Genomic DNA, 8,584 nt, shown 5'->3' on the forward strand with positions numbered 1-8,584 from the left:
ATCACCGAAGTCAAGGATCGGTAGGATAGTCAGTTTTACGAGGGTATGTTTGGCAACTTGAGTGAAGGAGGCTTTGTTGCGAAATAGGAAGCCGATTCTAGATTTAATTTTGGATTAGAGATGCTTAATGTGAGTCTGGAAGGAGAGTTTACAGTCTAGCTAGACACCTAGGTATTTGTAGTAGTCCACATATTCTAAGTCAGAACCGTCCAGAGTAGTGATGCTGGACGGACGGGCAGGTGCAGGCAGCGATCGGTTGAAGAGCATGCATTTAGTTTTACTTGCATTTAAAAGCAGATGGAGGCCACGGAAGGAGAGTTGTATGGCATTGAAGCTCATTTGGAGGTTTGTTAACAGGGTGTGCAAAGAAGGGCCAGAGGTATACAGAATGGTGTCGTCTGCGTAGAGGTGGATCAGAGACTCACCAGTGTCTCCCCTTTTGAAGAGGGGGATAACCGCGACAGTTTTCCAGTCTTTGGGGATCTCAGACTATACGAAACAGGTTGAATAGGCTAGTAATAGGGGTTGCAACAATTGCAGCTGATAATTTTAGAAATGAGGGTCCAGATTGTCTAGCCCGGCTGATTTGTAGGGATCCAGATTTTGCAGCTCTTTCAGAATATCAGCTGTCTGGATTTGGGTAAAGGAGAATCATGGGGGGGGGGGGGGGGGGGGGCTTGGGCAAATTGCTGCAGAACAGATAGACGGGGTAGGGGTAGCCAGGTGGAAAGCATGCGCAGCCGTAGAAAAATGCTTATTGAAATTCGATTATTGTAGATTTATCAGTGGTGACAGTGTTTCCTAGCCTCAGTGCAGTGGGCAGCTGGGAAGAGGTGCTCTTATTCTCCATGGACTTTACAGTGTCTCAAACTTTTTGGGAATTAGTGCTACAGGATGCAAGTTTCTGTTTCAAAAAGCTAGCCTTAGCTTTCCTAACTGACTGTGTGTATTGGTTCCTGACTTCCCTGAAAAGTTGCATATTGCGGGGGCTATTCGATGCTAATGCAGAACGCCACAGGATATTTTTGTGCTGGTCAAGGGCAATCAGGTCTGGAGTGAACCAGGGGCTATATCTGTTCTTAGGTCTACATTTTTTGAATGGGGCATGCTTATTTAAGATGGCAAGGAAAGCACTTTTAAAGAGCAACCAGGCTTCCTCTTCTGACGGGATGAGGGCAATATCCTTCCAGGATACCCGGGCCAGGTCGATTAGAAAGGCCTGCTTGCTGAAGTGTTTACGGGAGTGTTTGACAGTGATGAGGGGTGGTCGTTTGACCGCGGACCCATTACGAACGCAGGCAATGATCGCTGAGATCTTGGTTGAAAACAGCGGAGGTGTATTTAGAGGGCAAATTGGTCAGGATAAAATCTATGAGGGTGCCCATGGTTACGGATTTAGGGTTGTACCTGGTAGGTTCCTTGATAATTTGTGTGAGATTGAGGACATCTAGCTTGGATTGTAGGATGGCCGGGGTGTTAAGCATATCCCAGTTTAGGTCACCTAACAGTACGAACTCTGAAGATAGATGGGGGAAATTAATTCTCATATGATGTCCAGGGCACCGGGTGGTCTATAGCAAGCAGCAACGGTGAGAGACTTGTTTCTGGAAAGGTGGATTTTTAGAAGTAGAAGCTCAAATTGTTTGGCACAGACCTGGATTGTATGACAGAACTCTGCAGGCTATCTCTGCAGTAGATTTCAACTCCGCCCCCTTTGGCAGTTCTATCTTGTCGGGAAATGTTGTAGTTGGGGATGTAAATTTCAGAATTGTTGGTGGCCTTCCTAAGCCAGGATTCAGACACGGCTAGGACATTCGGGTTGGCAGTTACAGAAGTCAACAAATGAGAGCGCCTGGGGAATAGGTGTGGTGCTGGGGGCTGCAGGGCCTTGGTTAACCTCTACATCACCAGAGGAACAGAGGAGGAGTAGGATAAGGGTACGGCTAAAGGCTATAAGAACTGGTCTTCTAGTGTGTTCGGAACAGAGAATTAAAGGAGCAGATTTCTGGGCGCGGTAGAATAGATTCAGGGCATAATGTACAGACAAGGGTATGGTAGGATGTGAATACAGTGGAGGTAAACCTAGGCATTGAACTTACACATTCTTTACTTGCTGAGGAATGTAAACATGACCTCTTTGTTTGCTAATTTTATTATTAGAAATAATAATACATAAAAACAATAACATGTAAAATACAATGTGAACAACACTTCTACTCTCAAAGTAAAACATAATATTACATTATTACACAATGAACTCTACAGCGTGGACAGAGAGAAGACAACATTATTACACAATAAACTCTACAGCGTGGACAGAGAGAAGATAACATTGATCCAACAGTGTGAATTCATGTAAAACAGCAAAAGGAGGTGACAAGAGAGACAAGAAGAAAAATAACAACCATGGTTGTTTGATAGTCTAAAGGTGCTTGAGAAAGGCCATTTGGTTTGGTCCAGTCTATATTGTCCTCCATGGTGGCAAAGCTCAGTCTAACAGAGCATCACGACAGTCGAGTAGTTTTGGCTTAGTCCATTGGTTAGTTCAGTCCAGAAGTCTTTGTGCCAGTCAAGTCGACGAAATGCACTGCCACATCAGCTATTAAATCCCTCCAATGGTGGCACAGCACAGTTTGGCTGGTACTAGTCTTGTGTTACCCAAGTCGCGTTCCTCTCTGAGCTGTTGGGATGAAAGGGCAGGGAGTCTGAAAGGGCAGGGAGTCTGAAAGGGCAGGGAGTCTGAAAGGGCAGGGAGTCTGAAAGGGCAGGGAGTCTGGAGTGAGACTGGTACTGGACATCATCAGAACTGACCCAGGCAGCGGTCAAACACTCCTGGCTGGAAGACACCCACCTCCTTATCCTCTCCTCCACCTATCTGACACCCACCTCTTCCTCCTCCCCTCTACCTCCACCACCTCCTGAAGGTCCTGTACCATGTCAAAGCATGGAGAAGACAGACAAGGAGGACCTGGTTATAGAAGAATTGACTCTATTCTTCACAGGGTCAAGTTGACTAGAATAATGTATTCAGTATAGGTACCAAACGTGGAGAACACAGTTTGGATGGTGCAGTATATTGGACCGTCGACAGAGAACTGGCTTTGGTCTCTACTGGCTAGAATGAAGAGAGTCCTCTGGATGGTGCAGTATATTGTTGTCATGGTTCCTCCTGTCACCGGAGGGCAGCAGAGACCAACCTAGAGACTTTTATTGGACTCAGGTGTGTGATTGTAGGATTATGTCCCTGTTAAAAGAAAGTTGTTTTCTGTTGTCTTTGGCAGAAGATTCAGTTGTTTTCCGTGTGTGGTCCTTTCCTGAGTGAGTTTGAGACTTAGTGTTTGTTGTTTTTCAAGTTTACTGAGCTCCTGAGACTAGTTTCTCAGTAAAGTATTATGTTTTTTTCTTAACCACTGATTCCTCATCTGGTCTTTTCTCTGCACCTGTGTCCAACCTCACCACGTTACAGTAAATGTCTCTTACGGAGGCTGGATCAACAACAGGGACATTGTAGTTACTCCACAATACTAACCTAATTGACAGAGTGAGAAGACAGAAACCTGTACAGAATAAAACATTTCAAAACATGCATCCTGTTTGCAACAAGGCACTAAAGTAATACTGCAAAACATATAGCAAAGAAATTGACTTTTTGTCCTGAATGCAATGTGTTATGTTTGGGGCAAATCCAACACAACACATTACGGAGTAACACTCTCCCTATTTTCAAGCATAGTGGTGGCTGCATCATGTTATGGGTATGCTTGTCATCGTTAAGGACTGGGGAGTTTTTCAGGATAAAAAAAATGTATGGAATGAAGCTAAACACAGACCAAATCCTAGAGGAAAACCTGCTTCATTCTGCGTTTCACCAGACACTGGGAGACAAATCTACCTTTCAGCAGGACAATAACCTAAACCACAAGGCCAAATCTCCACTGGAGTTGCTTACCAAGAGGACAGTGAATGTCAACTATGGTACTTTATATAGACAGGTGTGTGCCTTTCCAAATCATGTCCAATCAATTGCATTTACCACAGGTGGACTCCAATCAAGTTGTAGAAACGTCTCAAGGACGATCAATGGAAACAGGATGCATCTGAGCTCAATTTCAAGTCTCATAGCAAAGGGTCTAAATACTTATGTAAATAAGGTATTTGTTTATTTTTAATACCTTTAAAAAAAATGTTTTTGCTTTGTCATTATGGGGTATTGTGTGTAGATTGATGAGGAAAACAATTTATTTAATCAATTTTAGAATAAGGCTGTAACGTAACAAAATGTGTAAAAAATGAAGTGAGTAGCTGAATACTTTCTCCTCCACTTACCTAAAGCCCTTTACTATCAAACATATTGATGCCTGAGAATGTCTGTGTATGAAAGTTAATCTATTCAAGTTTGTTCTAGATCTAGCGGTAGCTTTAACAAGGGTTCCTATGGTTAGAACCCATTACAGGTGAACCCCAGACATTTTTTTAGAGAATAGATCTAAAGGGGGTCACCTGGGAAGACACCTGTAGTCACCTGGGAAGACACCTGTAGTCACCTGGGAAGACACCTGTAGTCACCTGGGAAGACACCTGTAGTCACCTGGGAGATCTTTGCGACCTTTCTGCATGGTTTGTCATGTAGACCATGTAACCTAAACATACTGTAGATTGTTGACAAACTTAATGTAGGCTATTATGAAACACGCATATGTGTTGAGGTGCCCCACTTAGATGTTATGAGGGAAACTAACATGGTACCTACATTAATGATGAAGCAGTTAGTAGTAACCTGGTGTAGTGATAAGAAAATGTTTTAAAACGTCCGTTTTTCAGTAGTCATTAAATTATTGTTAAAATGTTATGTTCGACAATGTACAGTCGTGGCCATAAGTTTTGAGAACACCACAAATATTAATTTTCAAAGTCTGCCGCCTCAGTTTGTATAATGGCAATTTGCATATACTCCAGAATGTTATGAAGAGTGATGATGAATTGCAATTCATCTGATCAAAGTCCCTCTTTGCCATGCAAATTTACTGAATCCCCCCCCAAAACATTTCCACTGCATTTTAGCCCTGCCTCAAAAGGACCAGCTGACATCATGTCAGTGATGCTCTCGTTAACACAGGTGTGAGTGTTGACGAGGACAAGGCTGGAGATCACTCTGTCATGCTGATTGAGTTCAAATAACAGACTGGAAGCTTCAAAAGGAGGGTGGTGCTTGGAATCATTGTTCTTCCTCTGTCAACCATGGTTACCTGCAAGGAAACACGTGCCGTCATCATACTTTGCACAAAAAGGGCTTCACAGGTAAGGATATTGCTGCCAGTAAGATTGCACCTAAATCAGACATTTTATCGGATCATCAAGAACTTCAAGGAGAGCGGTTCAATTGTTGTGAAGAAGGCTTCAGGGCGCTCAAGAAAGTCCAGCAAGCGCCAGGACCGTCTCCTAAAGTTGATTTCAGCTGCGGGATCGGGGCACCACCAGTACAGAGCTTGCTCAGGAATGGCAGCAGGAAGGTGTGAGTGCATCTGCACGCACAGTGAGGTGAAGACTTTTGGAGGATGGCCTGGTGTCAAGAAGGGCAGCAAAGAAGCCACTTCTCTCCAGGAAAAACATCAGGGACAGACTGATATTCTGCAAAAGGTACAGGGATTGGACTGCAGAGGACTGGTGTAAAGTCATTTTCTCTGATGAAGGCACTGTCAGATTGTTTGGGGCATCTGGAAAAAAGCTTGTCCGGAGAAGACAAGGTGAGCGCTACCATCAGTCCTGTGTCATGCCAACAGTAAAGCATCCTGAGACCATTCATGTGTGGAGTTGCTTCTCAGCCAAGGGAGTGGGCTCACTCACAATTTTGCCTAAGAACACAACCATGAATAAAGAACGGTACCAACACATTCTCCGAGAGCGACTTCTCCCAACCATCCAGGAACAGTTTGGTGACGAACAATGCCTTTTCCAGCATGATGGAGCACCTTGCCATAAGGCAAAAGGTGATAACTAAGTGGCTCGGAACAAAACATCGATATTTTGGGTCCATGGCCAGGAAACTCCCCAGACCTTAATCCCATTGAGAACTTGTGGTCAATCCTCAAGAGGCGGGTGGACAAACAAAAACACACAAATTCTGACAAACTCCAAGCATTGATTATGCAATGGGCTGCCATCAGTCAGGATGTGGCCCAGAAGTTAACTGACAGCATGCCAGGGCAGATTGCAGAGGTCTTGAAAAAGAAGTCAACACTGCAAATATTGACTCTTTGCATCAACTTCATGTAATTGTCAATAAAAGCCTTCGACACTTATGAAATGCTTGTAATTATACTTCAGTATTCCATAGTAACATCTGACAAAAATATCTAGACACTGAAGCAGCAAACTTAATATTTGTGTCATTCTCAAAACTTTTGGCCACGACTGTAGAATAGGATAGTCACTCAGCATAGAATAAAAAAAAGAAAGTTATTTGTTTATTAAAGTATTGTTCTCTTGTCGAGTTTAATATCCCTTCAAGGAATAAGACTTCCACATATTTCAGAGTTGGGTTCTCTCCTGCGACATGCGCCAATAATAATCTACTACAGCAGTGGAAACCTCACAGGTGGTGTTGAGGATAACACTGGCCTGTACCTGGTGTGGTCTGTGTGGCAGCGCCCTCTGCTGGGCAAAACACGTCTCTACAGATGTATACGCATCAACCAAAATGAGACCAAAGCATTTTTACAAAACATTTTATTCATTCACTACGTAGTCATCGATCATACGTGAACTCAAGTTGCTGGAGGCGACATTTCAAAAGACTTCCTAGACGTATGTCACAATCCCGTTAATTTGAGTTAAAGCAGAAAACAACATTCACAAGCATCTTTTGAAGCAATTTGTCAGATGGACAAAACATTATTGACAAGCTGATTACAAATAAATGTCTATTACAAACAAAAACCAACAAACAAGAACTTGGCAGCAACCTCGTTTCCTACGAACAGTAGTCTAGGCATCCAATTCGAATTTGGCACTTTTAAGATCTTTCAATAGGAAGCACAGCCACACACAGCCAGCCACACACACAGCCACCCAGAGCCAGCCAGACACATAGCCAGCCAGCCAGCCAGCCACACACCACAGCCAGCCACACACACACACACAGCCAGCCAGCCAGACACATAGCCAGCCAGCCAGCCAGCCAGCCACACACCACAGCCAGCCACACACACACACACACACAGCCAGCCACACACACACACACACCCAGCCAGCCACACACACAGCCAGCCACACACACACACACACAGCCAGCCACACACACACACAGCCAGCCAGCCACACACACAGCCAGCCAGCCACAGCCACACACACACCCAGCCAGCCACAGCCACACACACACCCAGCCAGCCACACACACACACACCCAGCCAGCCACACACACACACACCCAGCCAGCCACAGCCACACACACCCAGCCAGCCACAGCCACACACACCCAGCCAGCCACAGCCACACACACAACCAGCCACAGCCACACACACAACCAGCCACACACACACACACACCCAGCCACACACACACACACACACACCCAGCCACACACACACCCAGCCACACACACACACAGCCACACACCCAGCCACACACACACACACACACACACCCAGCCACACACCCAGCCACACACACACACCCAGCCACACACACACACCCAGCCACACACACACACCCAGCCACACACACACACCCAGCCACACACACACACCCAGCCACACACACACACCCAGCCACACACACACACACACACCCAGCCACACACACACACACACACCCAGCCACACACACACACACACACCCAGCCACACCCAGCCACACACACACCCAGCCACACACCCAGCCACACACACACACCCAGCCACACACCCAGCCACACACACACACCCAGCCACACACACACACCCAGCCACACACACACACCCAGCCACACACACACACCCAGCCACACACACACACCCAGCCACACACACACACCCAGCCACACACACACACCCAGCCACACACACACACCCAGCCACACACACACACCCAGCCACACACACACACCCAGCCACACACACACACCCAGCCACACACACACACCCAGCCACACACACACACCCAGCCACACACACACCCAGCCACACACACACCCAGCCACACACACACCCAGCCACACACACACCCAGCCACACACACACCCAGCCACACACACACCCAGCCACACACACACCCACAGCCACACACACACACAGCCACACACACCCAGCCACACACACACCCAGCCACACACACACACAGCCACACACACCCAGCCACACACACCCAGCCACACACACCCAGCCACACACACACACACACACACCCAGCCACACACACACACACCCACCCAGCCACACACACACACACCCAGCCACACACACACACCCAGCCACACACACACACCCAGCCACACACACACACACCCAGCCACACACACACACACCCAGCAACACACACACACCCAGCCACACACACACACCCAGCCACACACACACACCCAGCCACACACACACACACCCAGCCACAC

This window comes from Salmo salar, chromosome 14, assembly GCF_965601325.2.
Source record: "Salmo salar chromosome 14, fSalSal1, whole genome shotgun sequence".
Taxonomy (NCBI): Eukaryota; Metazoa; Chordata; class Actinopteri; order Salmoniformes; family Salmonidae; genus Salmo; species Salmo salar.